Source organism: Ursus americanus, chromosome 2 (genome assembly GCF_024610735.1).
Source record: "Ursus americanus isolate L20-20 chromosome 2, mUrsAme1.1.p, whole genome shotgun sequence".
NCBI lineage: Eukaryota > Metazoa > Chordata > Mammalia > Carnivora > Ursidae > Ursus > Ursus americanus.
In genome coordinates, this window is record NC_142128.1 from 119,904 (window position 1) to 147,739 (window position 27,836).

The 27,836-nt window shown below is 53.8% G+C and overlaps 1 long non-coding RNA gene across 10 annotated transcripts in view; it reads right to left on the reverse strand.

Annotated features, from left to right (window-relative positions):
- Positions 1-950: 950 nt before the first annotated feature.
- The window catches only part of LOC148110449 (uncharacterized), a 74,133-nt gene continuing 47,247 nt past the window's right edge, over positions 951-27,836 (reverse strand). For 5 of the 10 annotated variants that reach the window (XR_015726556.1, XR_015726555.1, XR_015726547.1 and 2 more), the window contains 3 exons: positions 24,659-24,906; positions 20,813-20,903; positions 14,106-20,232 (listed from right to left, as the gene is read on the reverse strand). This is a non-coding gene — a long non-coding RNA (uncharacterized LOC148110449). Of the gene's footprint in view, positions 4,328-4,471; positions 8,607-14,105; positions 20,233-20,812; positions 20,904-24,658; positions 24,907-25,195; positions 27,006-27,836 lie in introns of those variants that run through there. The other 5 variants (XR_015726551.1, XR_015726552.1, XR_015726553.1 and 2 more) reach the window with 5 other exon arrangements.

Sequence of the window (27,836 nt, forward strand, 5' to 3'; positions counted from 1 at the left end):
GGAGGGAGGGAGGGAGGAAGGAAGGAAGGAGGGAGGGAGGGAGGGAGGGAGGGAGGGAGGGAGGGAGGTAGAAGGGAGGGAGGAAGGAAGGAAGAAGGGAGGTAGAAGGGAGGGAGGAAGGAAGGAGGGAGGGAGGGAGGAAGGGAGGGAGGGAGGGAGGGAGAGAGGGAGGGAGGGAGGAAGGAAGGAAGGAGGGAGGGAGGGAGGTAGAAGGGAGGAAGGAAGGAAGGAGGGAGGGAGGGAGGAAGGAAGGAAGGAGGGAGGGAGGGAGGGAGGGAGGGAGGAAGGAAGGAAGGAGGGAGGGAGGGAGGAAGGAAGGAGGGAGGGAGGGAGGTAGAAGGGAGGGAGGGAGGGAGGAAGGAGGGAGGGAGGGAGGGAGGGAGGGAGGGAGGGAGGGAGGGAGGAAGGAGGGAGGGAGGGAGGGAGGAAGGAGGGAGGGAGGGAGGGAGGAAGGAAGGAGGGAGGGAGGAAGGAAGGAGGGAGGGAGGGAGGAAGGAAGGAGGGAGGGAGGGAGGGAGGTAGAAGGGAGGGAGGAAGGAAGGAGGGAGGGAGGGAGGGAGGAAGGAGGGAGGGAGGGAGGGAGGGAGGAAGGAAGGAAGGAAGGAAGGAAGGAAGGAAGGAAGGAGGGAGGGAGGGAGGAAGGAAGGAGGGAGGGAGGGAGGGAGGTAGAAGGGAGGGAGGAAGGAAGGAAGGAGGGAGGGAGGGAGGAAGGAGGGAGGGAGGGAGGGAGGGAGGAAGGAAGGAGGGAGGGAGGGAGGAAGGAAGGAGGGAGGGAGGGAGGGAGGTAGAAGGGAGGGAGGAAGGAAGGAAGGAGGGAGGTAGAAGGGAGGGAGGAAGAAGAGAGGGAGGGAGGAGGGAGGGAGGAAGGGTGGGACCACAGGCTGGCCCACACAGGCGGGGGGGGTGGGGGGCAAGGTAGGAGGGTGGGTGCCCTCTATGCCCACTGGCCATGAGGGGGGCAGTGTCATAAGGGAAGTTACTTTTTAAGGAGGCTGTTGATTTCGTTTGCCTTTCAATTATTTTTCTGGGAGCTTTTACAGAACTCCAGCCCTGGGATCGCACCATTTCTGTTAAATGACCCGACCTGACACTGCCATTTGGCTGACGGAATCGTAACCTGTTCATAGTCGTTTGGCAACTGGTACTATTATTCCTGCTCAACCAGTGGGTAAACCAAGCCACAAGCTTCTCCCACCTCCCAGAAAATGCCAAGGCCAAGTCCTGAGACAGGGTCCAACAGGTCCTGGTCTTGGTGGGGGATCAAGCATCTGGGTAGGCCAAGAGACATGGCAATGAGGGGAGACGGCCAGTCCCTTTTGCTGACCGTCAGCGTCCCTCCACTATCTCCCACTGCCGTCCCCAGGGCCGGTTTATCCAGGACCCGCCAAATCCACTCGGGTCACGTCTGCCATCACCACATTCACCATCTGAATAAAGAAGCCTCCGTGAGCGTCGGGAAGATGCCCCGTTCTGTGGGCTTCCGAGCCTCAGGGGTGCCTTTCCTTCTCCCTGGGGTGGGAAGGCTGTCGCCCAGCCCTCTGAGCTGCCTGCCCCGCCTGGGGCTGGTGGAAGCCCCTCTCTTGGCCATCTCCACAGATGGTGACGACTGTCACCTGGGATCAGCCACCCCCCGCCCCACTGCCAAGCCCACCACACACTCTCCTTGGAGCACAGAGGGGCTTTGCTGCCATTTCGGAACTTTGGGGAGCCTGCCTTTCTTCCAAGATTGTTGCTCCTGTTCCAGCAGACTAGCTTCCATACACTTCTGCGCCTCTTCCTCAAGCCTTAATTATGGAACGGGGCTTTTCAAGTGAAGTAGTGTTGATGCCGGGTGTGATTCTCAGAGCGGTACAGGCGTGAAGAGAGCCCTGCGGTTAAAGGGTGCTCTGATGGGAGGAACGCCGCTTCTGTCTCTGGTACCTGGGTCGTCTGTGTCTCCTCTTGGAGATGGAAAGGGCATCTGCACGTACAGATGAGACCTCTGTACAGGGACAGCCCCACAGAAGCTGCGGGCCTGGGTCTGGCCGCCCCCGGTGATGCACACAGGTTTGGAAGACCCTGAATCTCTGGGGAGGAGGATGGAGGGGCGCTGCAGCCACGATCAGAGACCTCAGTCCCCACCCAGGGTTCTCCCTGTGGTCCCTCCAACAGGCTGCTGTTTACACGGCCCCAGGACCAGACCTGCCCACCACAGCACCCCTCCTGTGGCACAGCCACTCCCTGCAGTTTGCCCTCTCCCTGAGCCCACTGTCCCTGGGTCTGAACCCCCTCCTGCTGAGCTCTGGTTCCTGGGCATGCCTCTCCTAGACCCCTTCTAAGCACCCGCTTTCTCGAGGAAAGGGTGTGGGGGGGGACTCTTCCCTTGTCTCCAGGTCCGTCTCCCAGCGAGCCTTGGAGGGTGTCCCTGGAGGGGGCTTGTGTGTTCCGGAATGGCAGGCATCTGCTCTCCCCGCAGGCCAGGTGCTCTCTAAGGCCAGCGACCCTCCCCACTCCTCCCGGAGTCCCAGGGCCCACCGGAGGGCTCAGCGCAGAGTAAAAGCTCTCGAAAGGAGCAGACCCGTGAAGGACAGGAAGGCACCCCTTGTCCCATACAACACTCATAACCCGACAGGGCTAATGTCGTGCCCGGGGGCCATCTGGGAGGGACCTCAGGACGCAGAATCCAGGGACATTCTGCTGTCTCAGACACGCATCAGTGAAGGGAGGGCTTCAGAACATTCTTGTCCTAGATACGCGGAACACACCGAGGGGGAGCAGCCGGGCCATGCCCACGTGCGGTCAGCCTGGGAAAAGGGAAGGCCCGTCCTTGGCAATGACAGTGATGTGTGCGCATGGCTATTTCTGGAAGGTCGGCAAAAACAAATTCTTTATGTAACGGAGAGGCCTCTCTGACACTTTGCACAAAGTGACACTAGGTGGTCTGAGGTCAGGGGACCAGGAGGTGGGCTCCAGGCTAAGACAAAGGCCAGGCTGACCTAAGGGTGAGTGTCTGATGCTCCCTGGGGAAAGCTATGTCTGGTCCAGGGGTGAAAAGCCTACAACAGGAGGCAAACCCCCACATGTACAGTGACCATGTGGCCTAGATCAGGGCCCTGAAGGGCACCTGTGCCCATGTTCTCTGCAAACGCTTGGTGGTCCTAGTGACCCCCGCCCCGTCTCTGCTTCCTGCTCTGGGTCACGGATTCACTGAAGAGGCTGCAGGTACCCTGAAACGGAGGGCAGCCCTCTAAGCAGGGGTGGGTAGCTGAGCAGTGGCCCCCTGAAACCCCCTGTGACCTCCCTGCCACAGCTGACTGGGGCCGCTGTGCCCATCAGAGACTCTGGGCCACATGTCTTGACCAGAAGTGGAGCAGACCGTCAGGCACGGCCTTGGCAGGACCTGTCCTGGGTGCTCGCTGGGGCCTGAGGGCCGTCCACGCCCATGTGTCCACAGAAGCGGGTCGGGCAGTGCAAACCCCGAGGCTGGGGTCCGTCCTCAGAGAGGCCCACGCTGAGCTGGGCAGCCCAGGGTCAGCCGCACAGACACTCTTCCTTCTTCTCATTTCCTAGACCACGTTTTGGTGGGGGGCGGTGAGGTGGGTGGGGTCCGAAGGTGCTCTCCTGTTCCCCCGCTGATGCACGTCTGGACCCGTACACCCCGGCCCCCTGTACGTGCTGTGCCCAGAAGGGCAGGTGAGGGCCAAGGGTGTCAGGAAGCTGGATGTGGAGAAGGGCCCCATTGGAGGGCCTCCCAGGCTCAGCCCACCCTGCCCGGCTCCAGTCCCCCCATGCTCAGAATGTCCCTTATCCAACCAGTTTGTCCACACTCTCAAAGGTTACAATCCTGGCAGGTCTCTGCCCCTGAGAACAGTCTGAAACAAAGATGAGGGGAAGGACAGAAAGGATGGTCTGCAGAGGCCTCGTCCGGCCGCTTCTCCCAGAGCGTCTGCAGAGCTGTGGGCCAGCCAACCCCAATGCTTCGTATCAACCATCTCGGATTCGCACGGGCTTTCAGGGCACCAGAAGCTTCTAGACGTCTTCCTCTTTGATGCTATCCCTTCCCCACTTCCCTGGAGGGCAGCGGAAGTGCTGAGGTGGGGCTTTCTGTCTCCAAAGCTGCTGGGGAGAGCTGCTTACAAGGTTTTGGCAAAGAAACAACACAGTTCGTGGCAATAAATTGTGTTTTCAGAGCCTCCGCAAAGGTACCTGTCCTGTTAAAAGTAGAGCAGTTTTCGTGATCCGTCCCAAATACATAAACCAAGAACTGTCCACGAGGGGGCAGGGTACCTGGCCGGCTGGCGCGTTTCATCAGGTACAGCCAGGCTGGGAAGGAGCAGGTCCTGGGGAGCTGACAAGGACGGGAGGAGAAAGGAGTTGTGTATTTGCAGGTGATAAAGCCAGAGCAGACAAGCCCCGGGCCTCCTTAGTCCCACCACCACCACCACCAACCACCGGCCTCCCATGACCTGCTCGGGGCCTCTCTCCAGGCGCAGTGAGGGTGGGCAGGGAGACCAGTGCAGGTGATCACCCCTGGGACCTGAGACGTGCAAATCCCAGGGTTCCAGTCACGAGAGGGGCAGCGCTAAGGGGCCTTGGATCGCGGACACTGAAAAGAGGGTGTGAGGGTGAGTGCACGTATGTGCGCCACAGGCACGCGTGTCTCCGGCTCACGTGAGTGCCCGGCCAGCCCCAGCTCGCAGTCTGTCTTGCAAGCAGCCTTCTGGAAACGGATGCTGAGCTCCTTGCACGGACAGGTCTGGGGCCCTAGGGCTCCCTGGGGCTCTGGACCAGGCACGCAGACGCTGGTCCACGTTTGCTTAGGGTTAAATGGCTCACGGGGGCCATGGGTTCCGAGTTTTCTTTTGGAAAAGGAACAATGAGAAAGAAGGGGCCCGGTCACCCCGCGTTCTCCTTCTCCCCAGCTGTCTTCTCTCCTCACCCAGGGGAGGGGGCTCTGGGGCTGAAAAGCCACTTGGTTGCCGTCTCACTCCCGCTCGGGTAAGCCGTCCATGGGCCTCTCCGAGCCTGACTTCCAGAAGCCTGGGTACTTTTCCTTCTCAAGCATCCTCCTCCGTAGAAAAACTACTAAAAACTTAACACTTCCACCCTGAGAGATGGTGGGCCTGCGGCCCAAGGGGGACGCAGCGCCGCTCTGAGGGCGGTCGAGGCCTCTGCCCCCACGCCCGCGTGACTGCGCCTGTTCGCGCCAGACTTTGTGGCCTGTAACAGAAGTTTCTTATCTCCCTGTTCTGGACGTCAGGCTCCACCAGTCTGAAATCACGGCGTCGGGCAGGCCCGCGTTCCCTCCAGAGGCTCTAGGAGACACTCGGCCTCCCTGCTGTTTCCAACCTGCAGGATTATCCAGCTGCTATCCCCGGTTAGAGGTCAGCCGATTAGCCGGCTTGCTTCCATCACCACCTTCACCACCCCCCTTTACTGCGTAAGGGACCACATTCACCACCTTTGAGGACTGGGATGTCCACGTCCTGAGGCGTGCCGTTCTTCCCACCTGACTGCTCCAATATTCAGCAACGGCTGAGACACAGACACAAGCTGAGCCCCCACTACGTGTCGGATGTTTTGTCTCTGGGGGCAGTCGGAGAGCAAACCCAGGCGTACCCCTGCTCTCAGGACTGTGCTTCGCGATAATTCCCAAACAGAGGTATGGTGACATCTGGGGGAAGGGAGAAGAGCCAGGTGGCAGGAGACACTGTGAAGTCGGGCTGGATCTGGGCTGTGGGGCAGTGGCTTCCTGGAGAAGTGACATCCAAGCCACCCTCTGGAGGAGCCCAGGGCAGGTGGTGGGGCTCAGGGACATGTGTGTCAGGCCAAGGAAACAGGTGTGCTGAGACCTGCCCCTCTGCTACACCCCAAGCCCCAATACCTTCACTCGGGCCCTTCTGCTGTGTTCTGTGTCCTGCCTGCCTCCGTCCCACATCTGCTGACCCGAAGCCGGCATTCTGTGTCCGCCCCTCCCTCCTCCCTGCAGGGAGGGCACCCCAAGTTCTGCATCGGCCTCTGTCCTCCCCACAGGCCCAGCGCCCTGTGGGCCGGTTCGCTCAGCTGGGCCTGGTCTGGGCCACAACCAGCCCACAGTCGCTCTGTGTTCCTGTCCCCGCTTCGGTCTGGAGAATCACTGTCCTGATTCTTGAGTTAAATTTTCATGGACTATGCATCTAATTTCATGTCTGCCGCTGAATAACTTTGAGAATTATATTAATTTCTGAGTACGGTTTTGGGCAAAGCCTTTCCAAACCTCAAAACCTTCCGTCACTGAAGACTGGCTCTTCCTCTCCGAGCCAATCATCACGTAGGGCAATTAGACAGGAGACGTATTTGGTTTTGTTTGGTCGGACACATAGTTTACTCTATCTTCCACTGCTTTTTGCAATCAGTGTTGTGCGTGGGACTTCTGTTTTGGAACTTACTCAGATTTGGGGGTGGGAGTGGCATAGGGGCCATTTCCCCCGGGACTGAAGCTGCACTCCACTGGCTCGTGTGCCCACCCCCTCCTGGCAGAGCATACTTTTGTCCCCACCCTGAGAGGACAGCTCTGAAATGCTGGCTGGGCTGTCACTTCAGGGGAGTGGAGGTGGGAGTGCAGGGGTCACCTCCACGGGGCCCCAGCAGGGAGAAGCACGGCAGTCACTCAAGGGTGGTGCCCACTGATGCCACGGGGAGTCCCTGCCAGGAAGAGGGTGTTTCCCGTGAGCCAGCAGAGGGTCTGCTCTGCAGGAAGAGGCTTCGCGGGGGCAGGAGCAGAGTGCCTGGTGGTCTCGGCCCTTGCACCTGTCACCCCACAAAAGACCTGTGCTGAACACCATACCCCTTTCAGGCAGCCCGATGGACCCCTGACCTGTTCGTGGTGTTGCCATCACTGACGTCACACCAAGTGACTTGTCATCATGTGGTTGTTCGTTATCAGCTCTCGGATGGAGAGCTCATGTTGCTTTTAAGCTATTATGAACTAATTATTGAGGTAATGAGCTACTGTGCATTTTTTTCCATGTTTTTTTCCTGAATTTTAAAATTTTACCTTTGACTGGAAAATCTTCATGGAAGTACTATTCTGTTGGCTCCAAATCACAGCTTTTGATTATCAATAGAAAAATGGCAGCATGGCCCCATCGCTCCTCTGGCTCATATCCTCATATAATTATAGCACCATTTTTAAAGTAAATCACTATTATTCACATGGTTGTGACTGTGCAAGTATTATTACACCTGGGTATCCTATAATTACATTCTTTTTAAAATAGATATTTGCTTTTCCCACCTTTAATAACTGCCTTGCTTTTCATTGGCTGAAGTCCTTCGCTAACTCACCTCAGATCCCTTCAGGGCTACCCCTGTCTGCAAGCACACACCCCAGGTCGTCTTTCCTTTCCTGACCGGACCTATTCTCCTGGAGCTAGGGTCGTCCCCTCCAGGCTGCCATCTGGGCTTATCATCCGAGCAGTGTTCTTTGTGCTTCCTTGCCCTGGATCTCTTTTCTTCCTATTTTTTCTTCTTCTCTTTCATGGAGGACACTCTCAAATAGCTTCCTGCAAAAGGGTTCAATTGTGGACACCCGGCTTGCTTGCCCCTTGTACTGGGGTGGTAGTGCCACTGTCCCTTCTAGTCTCTGAAGGAGTCGGGATGCCCAGTCCCAGTCTTGAGCCATTTAGGGTCCGGACATTTCTTTCCTGAGCCCCTGCGAGCAAGTCTTTCTGAAGCCCACTGATTCTGTACATTCACATTGTTCCATAACAGGGAAATTTGAGGTATTTTCTGTTCTGCTTCTCTTAGTCTGCTTTGTGATGCCCGATAATCTGATGTTGAGTACACACATACACACGTGTGCGCACGCACACACACACTTTCCACACTTTGGATACACCCAAGTTGCAGTAACCAAAGGTCCATCCACTTCAGGTGCATGGTCACCAGGCCCTCCGTCCGTAAATCCCAGTGGAAATACCAGACGTACTTCAGGAGCCATGACGGGTCCCAGCACTTCTTTCAGGCCCGTCTCAGCCACCCCCTGTGCGTCTGCCACTCAGACCCGCACAGACAGCAAAGCGTGCAGAGCGCTGTCTCCCCGTCTCCAGGGACAAATCCACACGGCCGTTCACAGAAATGAATAACGGAAGCAGGGAACTGGCCAGAAAAGATGAACACGGAGCAAAGAAAGGAAGAGTGACGATAAAAGAAAGTTCACGTGGAACATAAGGGGAGTCACACAGCAAAGCTGACCGTGGGCGGGGGTGCTCGCCTGTCTGAAGGGCTCGCACCCGGAGAATCTGGGTGAAGGTGACTCACCAGCGTCAATGAGAGAAGGACGCTGATGTCGCAGGCCTTGTGATGCCAGCAAAAGCCTTCGCTTGGGAGGAACTGTCAGAGGAAAAGCATTCGGGGACAGCTGTTGGCGATGGCAAGGCGGGCCATATTCAGGGCCGTCGGGGGACTTGGAGGGACCACTGCAAGAGCAGTTTACAGGGGGTGAGACTGGGCTCCACTCGAGACACAGCCATGGAGCAGGTGGGGCCAATGGGCAGAAAGTTACCGGCAGGAAACGGCAGGTGGGGGTGGTTCTGGTTAACGGACCCATCAGGATTCTTGCTCAGGCCAAGCTGGTCAGACGTCACCTGGGTGTGGGGAGGAACGAGGAAGCTGACCAGATATCCGCGGTGACCAGATATCAAGGGTGAGGGCTTCTGGTTAAACTAACTTAGCAGAGTTCTTGCTAAAACTGAACTTTACAAGGAAATACACAGGAAAGCCCAGAAGGTTCAGGAGCCCGACTAGAGTCTAGTCAAGCAGAGAATCTTTGTCAGGACTCTAGAGACATTTGACACACTGAAAGCAAAGGGTACAAACTTAGAAACATTGACTAAGTTCTCCAAGGCATAGAAAAGATGCCTACTGCAAATATTAAATTGTATGAGAAACCAAGCATTCTTCCAACCGGTAAATGAGCTCTTAAGAAAGTAGTAAAACAACGTAATTCTCGATGGTTCTAACCCTTAAAATTACAATATGCTAAATAAATATTAGTTTTACGACTTTTTTCATTTTCCAATACATTTATAACTGAGAGTAAGAGTTTTTAATGTTTTGACAAAAATGTTTAATGGCCAAACAATCAGAATTTCTCCCATTGATTGTCCAGATCACTTTGCCGGCTTCAGAATGTGTGGTCATCTTCATACGTCACGCTACAGCAAAAAGGGAAGACAACCCTGTATGTGTGTGTACAAGACAACAGTCTTAAGGAAAGGGCCGTACTGTGACACACAGACATAAAGAGGAGCGCGTAATAAAGGACCTGTTCTTATAATCAGTGACGGAAACAAGCAGATGGCAATTGCTTCAAATAAAAGGAAGGACACGGCCAACATGGTGAGCTAAGAGTTTTCTGCCATTTCCCCCCAAAGAACACCAATCCAGAGAATCACCCTGGGACAAGGGAGCCTTGGGGAAGTCCAGGTTCCCAGTGGGGAAGTTCTAGGCACCATTAGAGCAAAAGTATTAATGGTAAGTACAGCGACAATAACTTGTTAATACACACACTATGTAAAAGGAGGCAAATTGTGACCAAAAGCAAGAACTGCGTGTGGGGAGGGGAGTAAAAGGGCAGACTTTTTGCATAAAATCGGAGTTATCACTGTAAAGTAGACTGCTACATCTATGTTTTATGTAAGCTTCATAGCAGCACAGAGCAAAAACCTACCGAACATACACAAATGATAGAGAGAGAGATCCGAGCAATCCACTGTGGAAAACCATCAACTGACAAAGGAATACAACAGCAGAAGATGGTATTAATAGGTCCTTGCCCATCAACGATTACTTTAAATGTAAACAGATTAAATTTTCCAATAAAAAGGCATAGAGGGGCCAAATGGGGGAGGGGGGACCAGACCCAACTATGTGCTGCCCATACAAACTTCAAGGACACACATAACCTCGAAGTGAACGGAGGGAAAAAGATGCCACACAAGTAGAAACCAAAGGACAGCAAGGGCAGTGATACCTGTTATCAGGCAGTTCAGACTTTAGGTCAAAACCTTAACAAGCAACTAAGAAGTTTATCATGTTCTGATAAAAGGGTCAGTTCTTCAAGAGGATATAACAATTTAAAATATATATGCACTCAACATACTACATATGCCAAAATGGCACATTTTGGGGTGGTGTTGATGAGGGAACAGAAGGGTGGCTGAGGACAGAGCAGAAGCTGACACCCCGCAGCCCCCCCCAACCATGGGAAGTACTTGACGTTCGGCAGGCACTCCTGGCTGCCCTAAAGGACAGAGAGATAATTAACCTATAGATACCACAATCCTGCAAGATCAGTCTCCCTCAGTTTACAAAAAGCATTTCTATCAATAACCTAGCTTCCAGAAGGGAATGTAAATACAATTAAATGTCTTTCTAACCTGCGACCCTAGACAGATACTCCTAGGAATCCAGGAAGTTTCCAACTATCTTCATGTTAATGGCTTGCTAGAGGGCAAAACAACCTTAACTTGACAAGGGCAAGGCCTCCGGTATCTTGTGAATCCTCTTTAACATATGCAAGTATTATCTCAACCTCCCTGTTTCCTTGCCTCCCCCGACCCCATCGTATATAATCAGCCACCCCTCACAACCTGGGGCAGCAGCTCTTTCTGCCCTCGGGTCCCGTCCCCGTGCTTTAATAAACCACCAATTTTGCACCAAAGACGCCTCAAGAATTCTTTCTTGGTCGTCGGCTCCGGACCCCACCCCACGGAACCTCGCGGATATCCCACGAGCTCATCAGTATGTTCTGCCCTCTTCAAGCGAGCAGCAGAAGTGCCTCCCCGTGAAGAAATGCGTCACGTCACGACGGGTGTTGGTAGGGTACCTAACATAATGTTAGAGGAGGGACATCCAGCTCAAGCAGAGGCAGTGAACTTGCCCCTCCTCCACCGTTTTGTTCTATCGGGACCATCAAGGGATTGAATGAGGCCAGCGCACACTGGGGAAGGTGATCTTTCCCCAATCTACCGATTCCAGTGCTATTCTCTTCCAGAAACACCCTCATAGACACACCCAGAGACAACGTTCTGCCCTGTCTGGGCATCCCTTGGCCCACGTAGGATGAAATGTCACACCCTCCCTGGCTCTGCACCCCAGAACCTAGCACACTGCCTGGTCCAAACAAGATGCTCAGCGAGTGTTTCTGAAGGATTTCTGAACGGCTAGGCTGTGTCAGAAGACCTCCTGCTGTGCTCCCATGAAAGCCATCGTTTGGGAGGTAGGAGGTCAGAAAAGGTGGGACTTGATCTCCAGGTGGGTCACACACCCTCAGGACATTATCCTGTCAGAGACTTCTGGCCCATCCCTGTGAAGTGGGAGGGACCCGTGCCTCATTTCCAGGTAGACTCATCTCCTCTCACAGGGATATGCCCGTGCGTCTCTAGAGCCCCAGATCTGGCTGTATCCCGCAGCCGAGGGGACCTCTGCACTCACTCCCAGAAGGACACCTGGCTGTCTGTTGACATTTCCGTCACTGGAATGTTTCTCAGGGTAGCTCCTAGCCAGAGAGGCTCCACAGAGGTGCAGACCTTAGCCTAGATGAGATTTCTTTGGGAAATTACCTTGCACATGTCCACCGTCGCCAGCCAACCACCTTCCTAGCACCTTAAAATCCACCGGTTTGGAAACGCCCCGTGTCCAGAACCAATCAAATCCAGCAAAACCGTCGCACAGTGGGGACTCCATCAGCAACCCGTGGCTTCTAACATGCGAAGATGCTCTGGCCATGGTCAGTGGAGAACAGGATGGACTTGACCTCCACTGACCCTTCACTGTGACTGTGCGAGGAATTCTACACATGGTAAATAATGTAACCTAAAAACCATCCTGTGAGGAGGGCGTTCTCCTTCTTTTTGTGTAGATGAGACAATCCGGGTTCAGAGGAGAGGGTCAGCTGTTCAGCCAGTGTCCGCACTGGCACCTGGAGCTCTGCCCTCGAAAAGCTGAATGTGTCCGGTCTCTGCCAGTGTTTGCACCTGTGCTCCATCTTGCGTTTGTTTCCCGGTCAGACTTGACCAGTCAGGAGGTCTATTAATTAGCATAGGTTTCGTCATTCCTAACGTTAGCTTGTGTCACTGAACCAGCACAAGGGAAAGAATTATGGCTTCTTTGGGGCGCCTGGGTGGCATAGCGGTTAGGCGTCTGCCTTCGGCTCAGGGCGTGATCCCGGGCGTTATGGGATCGAGTCCCACATCAGGCTCCTCTGCTAGGAGCCTGCTTCTTCCTCTCCATTCCCCCTGCCTGTGTCCCCTCTCTCGCTGCCTGTCTCTATCTCTGTCAAATAAATAAATAAAATCTTAAAAAAAAAAAAAATCCGGCTTCTTTTACCCGAAGCAGCCCCACAGTCCTGCATGAAAAGCAGCCCTGCTCGCCCGGCGCTGGCTTGCGCCTCGGCTCACTGTTCATTTCCCCAGCCTGTAACTCGGACTTATCATTTGTACACTTCGCTTTTACGCATCTTACCAAAGGGGAAAAAGAGAGACAGTATAGCTTCCAAAATTCTTTAATTTTCTGAGCATTTGCCTCCCAATCTGGCAGAAAACAAGCAAGAGGACCCTCCCCTCAGCTTGAAATGAAATAGCTGTGAGGCTTCCGGAAGTCCCCCGTCCAGCCGCTGGGAAGCTGCGCCCAGGCCATCTGTACACCAAAACCCAACGGCCCTTTTCCTCTCTGTTCGTTGCAGGCTTCCTCAAGCAGAGCCCTACACTTGATTGTTCACTAGAAGGCAATGGCTCTCTGGTGAGTCTCTCTCTCAGTGCGGCAGAACAAGAAGAGCGGGGCTGAGGCACGGGGGCGGGTGGGGGGACAGAGGGCGCGCATGTGGAATACCGTCGGACTCACAACCCGCCTGGCCCAGCTTGGTCTACCCTGTGCAGCTGTGTGTGTCTGCAACAGAAGCGTGACCCTTGTTCTGTCCACCTCATCAGCAGCTCTCTGCCCTTGTCGCCCAGCCAGCTGCTTCCCAGCCACATACTGCCTTCAGGACCGCAGGGGACGGAGAGGGAGGCTTGGTGCCCAGGGCATACCTGCCAGCTCTCTGGTCTGTCTCTGCCTCATGGAAATGTCTCCTTATTAGCTAGGATTGGGCGATGAAGCCGGAGGTCACCTGGTCTCAGTGGATCACAAAGTGGGAAGCAGAGCAAAACCAGGACCACTGCTGGAGGCTCGTCGCACCTCTAGGGGGGCTGAGAAGGGCTGGGACACTGGGCCCGAGGGTGCTGCTTCCTCCTCTGGCTGCATGGCTCCAAAAAGACACCAGACAGAAGCCTGTGTGGCCCAGGAATGTCCCTGCATCTACCAGTTGTCGGCATCCACGAGCCCATCAGCCTGGTCGCTTGGAAGTCACTTAGAACTAACTCATTATGGAGGCCCACCTTCAGATAAGGACAGGTATTTGCTCTCCCAAGCAGCTAATACTATTAAAACAGGCTTTTTTTCTTCTACGGCAAACATTATAACTGACGGTGAAAGCCTGAATAACTTCCCCCTAAAATGGGGAAAGGGGGAAGGATTTCTGTTTCTGTTTTTGCCTCTTCTCTTCTAGTGGCCTGGAGGTTCTAGCCAGGGCAAAGAGACGTGGAAAAGAAATAAAAGTATATATATCAGGAAGGAAGTTGTGAAACTAGCCTTATTTGCAGGTGATACGATTAACTGAAAAGAAAATCCTAAGGAATCTACAAGAAAAAAAAGCTTGAATTTTGCAACATTACGTGATACCAAGTCAATATATAAAAACCAATTGCATTCCCATACACAGATGCCAAATAGTTTAAAATAAAATGTAAAATGCCATTTACAATAGTGTCAAAAACATCAAATACTTATGGGTAAATTTAACAAATTTATTAGTGCAAAACTTCTACAGCAAAATCTATAAAACACGAGAGAAGTCAAAAAAGAGAGAGAGACTTCATGTTTTTGATTGAAGGATTTCTGTTATTAGAATACCATTTCTCCCAAATTGACCTGTTTATTCAATAAAATCCCAATTGAAAACCCAGAATTTTTTTCTATAAATTGACAAGGTAATTTTGTAATTCAGAAGGAAGGCAAAGGTATAAGAATCACCAGAACAATCTTAAAAAAAAAAAAAACAAAGTCAGGAGACTTACGAAAATTTACAGCTGCAGTATTTGTGACAGACCTGTGTCAGTAAAACGAGATGACAAAACGGAGCACAGGACAGAACTAGGCTCACAGATACCATCAAATTATTTTTGACGAGGGAGCTAAGCCAATTCAGCAGGGAAAATGGGGCCAGGAAAACTGGATCCGCATGAAAAGGTAATGAAGAGGGCCTTGACTTGCCTTCTCCTTTCTTCTCAACTGAGGGGTTAGGCAAAGACCTCATAAAGAAGACACAAAAAGCACAAACCATAAGTAGAAGTTTGGAAAATCACACTACAGTACAGAAAGGGGGGAAAGAGTCACTTTGAGGAGAAACTGGACAAACACTACCTCCACCCAGGTGATCAAGGTCAACATTAGGAGTGATGAGTCATGTTGATATAAGACGCCCTTGGTATGGTGTGATGAGAACAGCACTTTACCACGTGATCTTCCCAAAAGCCCATAACTCCAGTCTGATCACGAGAAAGACATCATACAAATCTCAGTTGAGAGATATCCCCAAAATACCTGAGTACTACTCCTCAAAACTGTCACGATCATAAAAAGTAGGGGACATCTGAGAACCTATGACAGCCAAGAGGAGCCTAAGGAGACAGGAAGACTAAATGCTATGGGGTATGCTGGCTGGGATCCTGCAACAGAAAAAGTCCACTAGGTAAAAACTAAGGGGATCTGAATAAACTACAGAATTTAGTTAATAATTATGTATTAATGTTGGTTCATTAATCCTGACAAATGTACCATACTAACCATTAAGATGTTAAAAACGGGAACTGGATGTGAGGTACAAGGAAACTTTCTGTTCCCATAATAATTCTGTAAACCTGAAACTGCTCTAAAATTTAAAAATTTATTTTAAAAAAGCCATGCAAGTCGGGGGGGGGGAGATTGATAAATTGAACCTTATCAAAGTCAAAATTTACTCATCAAAAAGCACCCTCAAGAATACGTCCTAACTCATTCTATGAGGCCAACATTACCCTAACACCGTAACCAGACAAAAACATTACAAGGAAATAAAAGAAAACAAAAGTACACACTATCTCTCATGAGCAGAGGGGCAAAAATCCCCAACAAAATATTAGCAAATCAAATCCAAAAAAGTATAAAAAGAATTATATACCACAACCAAGTGGGATTTATCCCAGGTATTCCAAGGCTGCATTAAAATTCAAAAATCAATTAATGTAATCCATCATATCAACAGACTAAAGAAAAAAAATCATATGACCATATCAACACATGCAGAAAAACCCAATACCCATTCATGATAAAAACTCTCAATAAACTAGGAATAGCGGGGAACTTCCTCAACTTGATAGAGGCTATCTATTAGCCTACAGCGAACATACTTAATGGCAAGAAACTATAATCTCTCCCACTAGGATCAGGAACAAGGCAAGAATGTCCTTTCTTACCATTCCTTTTAAATACTGTACTAGAAGTCCTTGCTAATGAAATAAGGCAAGGCAAGGGAAGAAAAGGTATACAAATTGAGAAGGAAGACCTATAACCTTCGTCTTTGTCCACAGGTGCATGATTGCCCATGCAGAAAATCTAAAAGTATAGACAAAAAACAAAACAAAACAAAACACAACGAAACCCCAAATACCCTGGAATTAATAACTGATTATAGCAAGTCTGCAGGATGCAGTTAATATATAAAAGTCACTTTCCTATGTATACGCAATGAATAAATGGAATGTGAAATTAAAAACATAACACCATTTACATTAGCACTCAAAAATGAAATACTTAGGCATAGATCTAACAGAATGTGTACAAGATGTGTATGTGGACGACTACAGCATTCTGGTGAAAGAAATAAAAACACTAAAGAAGACCTAGTCCGTGTTCAAGTACAGACAGACTCATTACGGTCAAGATGTCAGTTATCACTGCGACTTAATCTGTAGATTCAGTGCAGTCCCAGTCAAACTGCCAGCAAGCTACTGTCTGGAGACTGATGAAAGTGGTTCTGAAGTTTCTATGGAGACGCAAAGGGCCCAGAAGAGCCGATGCGATACCAGAAAACACCAACACATTTGGAGGACTGATGGTGTCCAACTCCAAGGCTTCCTGGAATGCTACAATGATCAGGACAGTGTGGTGTTGGTGCAAGAAAAGACAAGCAGGTAACTGCAACAGAACAGAGAGCCCTGAAACGGACCCCCATGTAAATATAGTCAATTTGTCTGTGGCCAAGGAGCAAAGGCGGTTCAAAGGGCTATCTGTACGCCTGTGTTCCTCGCAGCAAGATTTACGACAGCCAAGACACGGGAACAAGATAAACAACGGATAAGAAAATGGGAGACACGCACACAAGAGTATTATTCAGTCGTATAAGAGAAGGAAATTCCGCCATTCGTGGCAACGTGGATGAACATGGAAGACGTTAGGCTAACAAGTACGTCAGACAGAGAAAGACAGATGCTATGTGGTATCGTTTATATGTGGGATCTGACAAACGTCAAATTCGTGGACACAGAGTTTAGCACAGTGGCCGTCAGGGGCTGGGGGAGGCAGGAAATGGGGAGATGCTGCCCAAAGGCACAAAGCTGCAGTTTCATAGGACGCACAAGTACACCGAGTGCACGTAACGGATACGGTTACCAAGACCGTGCTGCGTCCGGGGAATTCGCTAAGACAGTAACTTAAAGGTGCTCTCCGCACACACAAAGGTAACTGTGAGGAAACGATGCGCTAACTAGACTGACTGTGGTAATCGTTTCGCTGTACATATGTATGTCAACTACTGTGTTGTGTATCTTAAACGCATACAAGGATTACTAAAGGTAATTTTTAAACCCCAGCTTTCTGGGCTAAGTGCCCAGGGGACTAAACGCAGGAGCGTAAGCTCAGCTTAAGACCTAGAGATCCCTCCTTGGTATGGACACTTTAAAACTACTTTCCCATCACATTTTTCTACGACAATATTTTTTGTGAAGAATCTAAAGACTCTTGTTCAGTCTTGCCGTTCAGAAGTGCCGGCCGAGGTGGCCAACATGAGATTCAGTGAGGAAAACGCCAGAAGCCATCCGCGAGGGCTAGTATCTCATTCTGTTCTCGCATAAATGCCTGCGGCCCCTTCGTCTCCCTGCTGCCTGCTGCTGGCGCTGACGGCACGGCCCCTAGGTGACTAGCTAATCGACCCGGTGAGAGCTCTGTCACGGCTTGTCATGCCTAGCAGGGCGAAACTTCAAAGTCCCAGCGTCCTAGTCACGGAATGCAAAGTCAGCTCTTTCCCAAGCTTCACAGTGAAGCAGGCAAGCCATTTTCTTCTTCTCTACAGAAACATCAGGCTTTATTATTTCACACTTAAGTTCAAAATGTACATGCAACACCAATATTAAAATGAGTCAAAGATCTAGCAACATTATTTTGGCATCAGTCACCTCCACATCTTAGAGTAAGTGGCAAGGCCACCTGGAATATGCTAAAAAATGAAGAACTTCTCCCAGCATTTGTGACCACCACCCTTAGGCCATATTAGCAGTTGGAGTCGTCAGTAGAAAGGAAATTAAACAGAGTATAACTTTTATATCTTTGAATGTATTTTTATACATTGTTGACAAAGATGACTGGCAAGTTCAGGGATGTGAGAAGAGAGGGCAGTTTCAAGGAACCTTACCGGGGGGCGGGCCATTCTAGTTGTGCACCAAACCCAAGTCTCCCTGTCAGGAAGGAGCAAGGGGCACAGTCTTGGGGAATTTCTCTTTTCCACTTCATGGTTGCTTGGGGTCGGGAGGACTGCAGCCACAGTGACTGGCCATTGGCTAAAAACCACTCGTGAGAAGGCCCTTCTCAAGCGTGCGAGCCAACCTCTTTCGGGAACACTGGGGAGAGGGCCCTACTACGGGCTCTTGTGACATGCAGCTTGGGCTCTAGCCTGTGTCCAAGGACGAAGTACCTGTAGGATGGTTCACACCGGAACATGGGTGTAATGGGCTCCATCAGGGCCCCCAGAGGCGCCCACGTCCCTCATGGCGAGAACCTGTGACAGTGGGACCTCACAGCCAGAGGCATCCATAGACGTGATGAAGATAAGCACCTGAATTACCCGGGGGGGGGGGGTCCTCATAAGGGGAGGTGAGAAGATCAGAACAGAGAAGAAGGGGCTGTGACACCGTAAGCAGAGACAGGAGACGGCTTGGAATATGGACGAAGGGGCGACCAGCAGCCTCTAGATGCTGGAAGGGGCAGGACAGTCTCTCCTGGAGCCTCCAGAGGGACCAGCCCTGCCGGCACCTTGAGTTTAGCCCCGTGAAACTCGCCTAGTCTTTGGATCTCTGGAACTTCAAGAGAGTAATTCTGCGCTGACTTCGTGGTCCCTGCGACCCTGCTGCAGGGAATGAACGCAGTGGCAGGGAGCAAGGCTCTGGGCTTGGCCACCCCTGTCCCAACCCTCAGGAGGTGGGGACTAAGGACTGATGTGTCCCTGGAGGTCAGCAGGTGGAACAAACAGAAGTGCCACCAGAGGGCAGACCTGTGCTTAGCACAAACGCGTGTGGGGTTGGGTGTCTCTCTTGAGGACACCCCCGGACCCACGGTGGCCAGAGCTTCCTCCCCCGGCTACGCGTGAGGACCAGAAGCGGGGTCTGTTGTAGCAACAGCCTCAAGAGAAAATGTGTGGCAGCAGCTAAGCCGTCCGATGGCAGAAGCCCCCCTCCCCAGAATGTTAGTGATCTAGAAGCTATCTTCCTTAGAGCTCGGTGTCTATGTAGTAATTGTCCCACTAGGGATTATTTGGGAGCGGTGGTTAAAAAGTAAATTTATTTGACCAGTTACCTCTTGGAATCTATTACAGCCCCATCTGCGGGTCCCTGACTTCCAGTGCGGCTCAGGGAGCTCCCCAGACTGACGACGCACCCCTGCAGCATCCTGACCTGCTCAGGGAAGAGGCTCTGAGCACAGGCAGAGTCTCTGTGTCCTCTACACACAGTCAAGGTCCCCTGCACACCCACACGGTTTGACCACGTGACACCGAGAGGCTATTTTCACCCAGCAAAGGACACGTGTGGATAAGCCATTTTTAAGCACTAGAGTTCCGAGTGCAGCCGTGCAGAGCTTAGAGCTGAATTCTACAAACTGTGGACACAAATGCCCGTTACCCTACAGCTGCTTTCAAGTTACTTTTAAAGGGTGAACTCACTGGTTTGCTTAAAATTGGAGTCCAGGGGCGCCTGGTTGGCACAGCGGTTAAGCGTCTGCCTTCGGCTCAGGGCGTGATCCCGGCGTTATGGGATTGAGCCCCACATCAGTCTCCTCCGCTGTGGGCCTGCTTCTCCCTCTCCCACTCCCTCTGCCTGTGTTCCCTCTCTCGCTGGCTGTCTGTCTCTGTCAAATAAATAAATCTTTAAAAAAAAATTGGAGTCCAATTAAGAGCTAACTGGGTCCCCAACTGAGACTGAAAGGTACACGTCACAGAAGAGAGAGTGGACACTGAACCTGGGAAAAGAGCTGGGCAGGGCTATTCCTGAACAACAACGTGGTCGTGAACTCTAAAAAAATAATAATTTCCTCGTTCACTCAGTGTACCCAGCACATGCTTACCCAGTAGCACCACATACCCCGTGTTATGGCAACAGAGTCAGTGGCAGCCTTCCTCCAGCTCATGTCCCTTAAATTAACCCTATAGCATAAGAGAACAAATGCGGTGATGACTGTAAAGCTGGCTGGGGTGCAGCAGGGGCTTTAGCTCTCCAGTGGGGGTGGGGGTGGGTCAGGCTGTGTGAGGAGGGGCCACTTGATTGATGGGAAGGAGCCAGCCAAGTGCAGATCCGGGGACGCAGAGCACATGCAAAGGCCCTGAGGTGGGAACTGCACGGTGAGCCTGAGGGGCAGTAAGGAGGGCTAATGGCTGGAGAAGGAGACCAAGTGGGGCAGGGGAGGGTGGAGCTCAAAGCCCCAGGTGGGCAGTCGTGCCGCACGCTGCAGGCCTGGTGTCAGCACCTCAGGGGAGCACCTCCACAGTGCTGAGAACAATTCCGCAGCAGTTGCTTCCCAATGTGGACGGGGAACTCACCATGAGCTGGGAGTGTCCTGAGTACTTAACAGAGAGCTTCTCATTCAACTTCCCTGTCGGAGGGAAAAGGGCAGGAGAGGAGTGGCATGAGGAAGGTCAAGTGATTTTCCCATAGCTACTCAGTTAGCGGGGGGTGCCCATCAGGATCTGAGCCCACATTTGCTGCCACACATTGCACGATACCACCTACACCTTGGTTCACACCCTGCTAGGGATGAGGGGCCCTTCACCTTGCCCCTCGCACCTCAACCTCACGGGAGAGCCTTCCCCCCTCCCCCAGCTGTGCCACACTGTACCCTCAGACACGGTGCGAGCGTCTGGAGGCGGACAGGTGCGTGTAGCCGAGCAGACCTCCAGGCAGCAGGACTCCCTGGGAGGCGGGACCTCTGTCTGCCCAGTCCTGGGAGCCCTCCGTGGAGGACACTGCGTGGAACTGCCTCTGAGCTTTGCGATGCCGTGGCCCGTGCACACCACAGCTGGGAGCAGGAGGGGAAGCAGCGCTGAGAGCTGCTTCCCTTGCAGGGCTGTCCTCTCGCTAGATTTCCCCTCAGGCACCGTCCAGCCTCCAGCTTGGCCAGAACCAGTGGCCTGCGAGGAGCAGTGTTGGGTCCCTGTCCCCGCAGGTGAGCTCACCTCGGATGCTGATGGTCCAGGGCGAGTGCAAGGTGCACCCAGAGGTCAAGGGACAGCTGTGAGTAGAGGGGACGCTGAAGAGCAGTCTTCCCTGTAAGAGAGGACACAGGAAGATCCCACGCCTGCCCGCCCTCCTCCGCCCCACTGGGAGACGGGTGTGTCAGGTCACGTGCCAAGAGGACTGCACACCCCGGGCCACGCACAGCAGAGCCAGACGGCTGATCACACTGTGGTTCTCAGCTCCCACATTTGGCCATGCTCATCACTGCTCACACCAGCAGCAATTAGACACTGGGTCCCCGGCACCTGGAAGCTTCCAAACGGCCAAGGGCTAATTTCGAAGGTAAATATGATCAGAAACAGCAGAAATAGGATTCAGATCTTCACAGAAAGCAGGGAACAAAAGGCTTCCAGGGGGCGTTCATCCATCAGAAGTGCCGGTGGAGAGGCTGCTGGGTCTGTTCCAGGTGCTGGGCTACAGCCAGTGGTCAGCAGGGCAGCCTGGAACACCCCACCCAGATGGGGACCGCCAGGCCCCAAGGGCTGAGATCGCACACCCACACGTCCAGGCACACGTGCCCACACACCAAGCACACTCCCAGGGGCCACGTCACCCGGGGCCTGCTGGGGACAGAGGGCCCCGAAGCCAAGGAGATGGGCCGGTAGAGACCAGCTTCCCAGGAGGTCGGTCACTCTCGAGGAGCTGAGCCAGAACCTCCAAGAGCCCACTCCTCTCCCAGGCCTGTGCCCTCTGGACTGGGTGCAAACCACAGCCCCGAGGACACGTGTGTGATTCCACTTGCTCCCCCCAGCCATCACCCCACATCCATAGCTGCAGCTGCCACTGGCGCCCTTGACCTGAGGCTGCCCTGTCGCGGCCCAGCTGACAGCCTCCAGGGAGGAAGGGGGCTGGTCCTGGGCGTCCATCTTCTTCCTCTGCGTCCTGGGGAACGGCACATCTCACGTCATCTCCGAACTGCCCCGACGCTTGCAGAAAGCCCAAGAGGGGGGTATGGTGGACAGAGAGAATGCAGAGGGTCCAAAAGATGGGTCCCTCATCTGGGGTCATGCAGGTGCAAACAAGGCACTGAAACGCCCAGTACATTCAGCCAAGGAAGAGCTTCCCGCAGAACCGAGAACCAGACTGCAACCCGAGCTCAGCTTGAGAATGTAAATCGATGACATTTATTTAGGACCGTTCCCTGGTCCTCACTGTGAGCTAACGGCCGCTTCATGCACTTCCTGTCAGTTAATAGCGTATAATCAACCCCACAGGCCCCACAGGCTCACGAAGCAGGTGCTGTCCTGCTCTCTCACAGGAGGAAACTGCGGCTCTGAGCGCTGACGTCGCTTGCTGAGGCCCGACCCACCTCTCACGTGGACTCCAGGGCTGGGTGGGCGTCCCAAGCCCTGGCTTTGACTCCGGCTGTCAGAGGACTGTGAGCCAGAAGGAGCCACGCGGCGAAGCCCAGCGAGCACTGAGCGGGGTGAAGACACTGGAGTTAGCATCTAGGTGACAGAGCCCGGGCACTGCCCCAGGGGCACAGGACTAATCTCAACTGCCATCAGAAAGAATTGTAAGAGGAGAAAAGGCAACGGCAGCGGAACGCGAGGACGTCTCGATGCTTCCTGACCTGCCCCACAGGGTGGCCGGAGCCTCCCCACATCTGTGCACCCCGGGAAGGGGCTCAAGGGACACTCCAGGGCCACGAGAGCCAGGGCGTCTCCTGAGTCAGCAAAGAAGACACCTTAGCGAGGGTGCATGACAGGTGGGGGGTCGTTCTAGCCAGGCTCGCCGGACGGTGGGGTGGAGGCTGGAGTGGACCCCACCTGTCGGAGCTGCTGACCCCCTGAGGCAGGGTCCTCCCAGTCTGATAAAGGACGACGAACTGCCTTCCTGCTTTCTATCACGGGAGTGGCAGGATACACGCTGCACGTCTCAGGACGACAGCACACGTGTGCACAAGGCGTAAACCAAGTGTCCGAGCGGAGGGGAGCGGAAGGAGTCCTTTCTCCCGAGAAAACGAGAGACCTGCTTCAGGCCGGTCTTCCTGGTCTTTCCTGCTCCTGCTGGGACTGGAGTCAGCAAGGACGAAGCAGGTAGATGCCCAGGGTGGGCGAGCCCGACAGGCTGAGCCTGGGACCCGCCTGGAGAGGCCTTACCGGCACCCTCTGCGCAGGGATGCAGCCCGCCTGCTCACACACGCCTGTCCCTTCTCTGGGGCCCTGCGCTCGTGGCCCATTTCCACCTGCACCACACCTTTTACCTCATTCCTTCAGCGTCCCCTCCGACCTGCTGTCAGGAGGCCTTCCTATCTGCCCCTCGGCTGACCGTTTGCACAGACAAATCTCCAGAAATCGCACACGCCCTGGGGCCACCCCTGGGGCTCTCACAGACCCTGCCCTTTGTGTGCACCCGCAGCGGCTTTCCCGCCTAAATGCCACAGGACCCCTGGCAGCTCCACACTGACAGGCTGCAGGGAAGGGCTGGACTCCGTGTCCTTTTCCATCTTGTTTGGACCTATATCTGCAATGAAGCAGAAGGACCAAAGGTCCGTGAGGACAGTCCGTCCATGGAAATGAGACAAGGGGATTCAGGAAGGTCGAGCAAGAGAAGGCATCACAGCCGAAGAGAAAAATACCAGCTTCCACAAAGAGTTCAGGACAGTGAACCTGGCGGGAAGTGAGCGGATGGGAGATGTCCACGGAAACACCGAAGAGCCCACTTCCTCCTCCTTAGCCCTTCTCCGATCGGACGCATTAGGGACCATGGCATGGCCTCCCTCCTACACCCTTCATGACCGCATGGCGCTTCCCACTGTGGTAGCTGAAATCTGTGATTTGGCCTTGATCGGTAAGGACAGTGAGGATTTACACATTCAGTTTTCCCAAGAGGGCAGAAACAAGCAGGGATCTACTTTATTTATAAAGCCGAGCTTTATTCGGACCCCCTCTAAAGGAAGCAAACCCACCAGAGGAAACAGATCAGCAATTTCCTTTTCCCCGTGGGACTCACACCAGCAAGTCTGCAAACGGAAAATGCACTCAGCACCACCAGAGTCTTCACAGCACTCGACTGCAAAGCGGGTGTCCGTCCTGTCGCTATTTTAAAACCTGCCTCAGGGTGGGGAGTACCTGCCTGAAATCGTCTTGGACTTAATTTCGCACGACGATGTAGCAAAGTGTGTCAGGAGGAGAAAAGAAGAAAATGCGAGCAAAGGAGAAGAGGCTCTAAGAGGGACCCAGCACCGGTCTCCGAGAAGCATAAAGTACAGGGCTGGAGGCGGGAGCCAGACAGGAGTGGGTGTGAGTGCGGGTGTGGACGTGCTATCCGGAGAGACCACAGGGAAGCCGGGGCGTGAGAAGAGGCTCAAGGCTGTGATTACAGCCCCTGGGGCGCAGTGCAGACGTGGCCTTGTGGAGGCTGCTCCTTTGCTGGGGTGACATTTGCCCTGAGCGTGACCTTTCTGTGGCTCAGCCCACGGCCAGGCCCGCCCCACCCATTCCTTCCCTTCTTCCCTGATGTCTGGCACAGATGAGGAACCAAGGCAGCGAGGGCACAGGGTCAGCCTGGGCCAACGCCACGGTTTCCGACAGCACACTCGCCATAGGCACACACACTCACACACACACATCTGATCTGGCCACAGCCCGGACCCAGCTCACGGGCCAACGGGGACCCTGCCACGGTGAGGGCTGGGTTGGCAGCCTGGGCCGCTCAGATGTCCTGGCCCTGAGCCTGGTCCAGCGGAGACCCTCGAAGGTGCCCTGCCTCATGCAGCCCACTTCACGTTACAGCTGCTGTGACCCCAAGAAACCGGTTTCTTCGAAAGCTGAGCTACTCACTTTTTATGCTTTTGTAACACAGAGCCAGTCAGAGCTGGTTTTCAGCGGCGTCTTCTCCCTGCAGAAGATGCCCGGTCCCCCAGCACATCACTCTTTCTTCCGACAGGGAGCACAGCCGGATGGCGCCGGAGCCTCGCGGCCCAGCACGGCTGCAGCCGTCCCTGGACAGCCGCGTGAGCACGTGGCGGCTGCTCCCAGGGTAGTCCTCTCAGACAGCCACGTTTCTGCCGACATCATGATCCTTCTCCCTGAGAGTCAGAAAGTGGGGGAAAGTTTCCTTTCCATACCTGTCTGTGTGTGTGTGTATCTATGTCTCTGTCCTCTGTATGCCTGTGTCTACTTGCTCACGGGACAGTCAGAAGCCACAGCCCACGCCCTTCTCCATCTGGCCTACTGTTGGGGCCACAGGGAGGTCAGTGTCCTGGAAAACGAGCCCCACAGGACCTCTGACTCAGAGCCACTTCCTCCTGCCCCCGCACGCCCCCATGGCTGGAACATAGGTGCCCACAATTCAGACCCACAGCCTGACTCACCCACCTGCTTGACTCTAGCTGCACTGGGTCCTGGGAAGGGCAGTCGAGGACATAGGGAAGAGCCGTAAGGAGGTGGGTCCCAGGGTCTCTCAGGGCCTGCAAGGAGCCGACCCCTGCAGAGCCCTCTCTGCCCAACGCCCAGACCGCCGGGAGGAGAGGGCTGACTGATGGCTCCCCAGACGGACGCACACACCCGCTGCTCCTGGTGTGAGTGTCTCATCTTTAATTACCCCCTCGCTTTCGTTATGGTGATTTTTCATTGAGAGGTTTTTAATGTATTCGGAAGTATCAGCCTCTCATTTTAGGGTTAGAGCTCTTTACCACATATTTAAGAAATGCCTACTCCAAGGTCCCAAATAGCTCACTGACGCTTTGCCGGCACAGTTTTTAAGAACGCCCCTGAATTGAAGTCCTGGGTCCACACGGAGCTAATTCTACTTAGGTTGAGAAGTAAGGGCCCTATTTCTTTCCTCACACCCAGTGATTTATCTGTTCTTGCAGGAGGGAAAACCCCACAGGAGGAAAGGGCAGCCAGATCCAAAAACGTCCTTGAAGGACAAAAGGGCTTAGAGCCCAGACGTCCGCCCTGGGCAGGGCCTCATGTCTTAGGAGATGTGAAGTTCTCCAGAGCGAATCCAGAGTGGGGCTGGATGATTTCAATCCACTGCAATCCAAGGAACAAACATGAGAAGCCCTTTCTTCGGTGGTGAGTGTGTAGCTTTCACAGTCAGCTACGTGCCAGGATGCCAGACTTGGGTGGTTTTCCTTTTTCCTTCCACTGACGAGGTCAGGGTGGGAGGCTGTGGGCCCCAAGCTGAAGAGAGGTGTGTGTGTGTTTCTGTGTACGTCTGTGTACGTCCCTGTGTCTCTGTGTACCAGAGCTGCCGGCTGGAGGGTTCTCCACCCCACACCCAGCCAGGCCCCTTCTCCATGAGTGTGCAGACACGGGCCCCCACATCTGGGTGCCCAGGGCAGGGGGTGAGGGCGGGGAGCCAGAGGGCAGACCTGGGGGGCCTCACACGGACCATCTGCTCCTGGAGCCACACTGCTTTCCCTTTGGAGGCAGACTGTAACTCCCAGGCCGGGAATTCAGTTCCGGGGAGCTTCACCTTGGGCTGGAACCAGAACCTTCTCTGTTTTGGCGGCAGAACAGGTCCCAGGCCCGGGCAATGAGCAGCCTGTTCCACACAAGATGTAGCGTCCGCCCCACCTATCTCCTCCCCAGCCCCGCGGCAGGCCCGGGTGTCCACCAGCAATAGCAGCGCCCCCTCCCTGCTCCCCTGGCTCAGGCACCCTCTCCCCTGCAGGACAGCCTCACAGCCCAGTCCACCCGCTCAGGCAGGAAGGTCCAGGGCACTACCCCTTCCCTCCCTTCCTCCCCTGGGCCCCGCCCTCTATGGCTCAGAAGAGGCTGACATCTGGCTCTGCCATTTCCAGCCGCTCAGCCTCCTTAGGTGGGACCCACGGCACCTGCTACGCAAGGCAGCCTTGGGAGCAGGTCCCCAGGGAGAGGGCATCCAGGCACGCATCCCCAGGCCCTGGGCGAGACCCCAGAGTGAAGGAGGAGGAGAGAAGGGATGTCGGAGTTAACCAGCACAATCCTGGTCCCTAGCTCGGTTGAAACCCCCTCCCCCAGAAAGCCCCTCTCCACACACAGGCCGGAAGTTTACCGAGAACACCTTTCACTTCCAACCTCAGCCCTGGAATTCAGCCTGGCGTCTGAAGCATCCATACAGAGAGGGCAGCTCTAGCAGCACACTGACAAAGTCGACGTAAGTCCTGCGCTTTAACTCCCCGGCCGGCCGGGCTCGCTGCTGGAAGAAGGGAGCGAGGACACGTGGCGCTCTGTGGTTTCTCCGCACGGAGTTTTACGGGTGAAACTCACAGAACTGTGACCATAACGGGTGCGCCAAGCAAGTCATCACAGGCGAAGGTCTTGAAGGCCCATCTTTGGCCAAACCGGACAGAAGGTGCTAGGCTGAAGAGCTTCGTTTGTACAAAAGGGGAATTAATTTCATTTAGGGGGTTCTTGCTGATAGACCCCACGGTAGGGGATGCCTCTGGCCGCCCAGCAGGACCGTCCCACGCGTGGCCCCAAGAGAATGTGATCAATGGCCCAGAACTATTCATTTTAAAAAGGCTAAGAGAAAATTTTATGTGGTTTTTTACCACAAATTTAAAAATAAAAAATGTAAATAATGACAGAGTTTGAAAACCAGTCTCCATCTTATGTGCCTATTTCAATGGTATCAAATATGCTTCCTCTTTAAAGACACCACATGTAGGGTGCACCCTTGGGGTGAAGGAGAAGCAAAGACCAGCGGGGAAGGCTCAAGGGGGCAAAGGCATGTCCGCTGTACCTACAGCGACCAGACCCGACAGCCAGTCCCAGGTCCATCCTGTCCTGGGGCACGGAGCTCCAAAGTGGCCCTGCCGCTCAGGCCAGGGGTGTCTGCGTGCCTAGGAGGGAGGGACATCACCCTACCCACGTCCCTATGCCAGCTGGAGGCACGGACCCCACAAAGGATGTGGGCAGAGACCGCTGTCTCCTTGACACTCCACCCCTCGATCTCCCCACAGTGCTCTGGAGGTGAGTTTTCAAGTGAACCTGGAAGGCGTGGGCAGCATGCACGGGACGGGGAGGC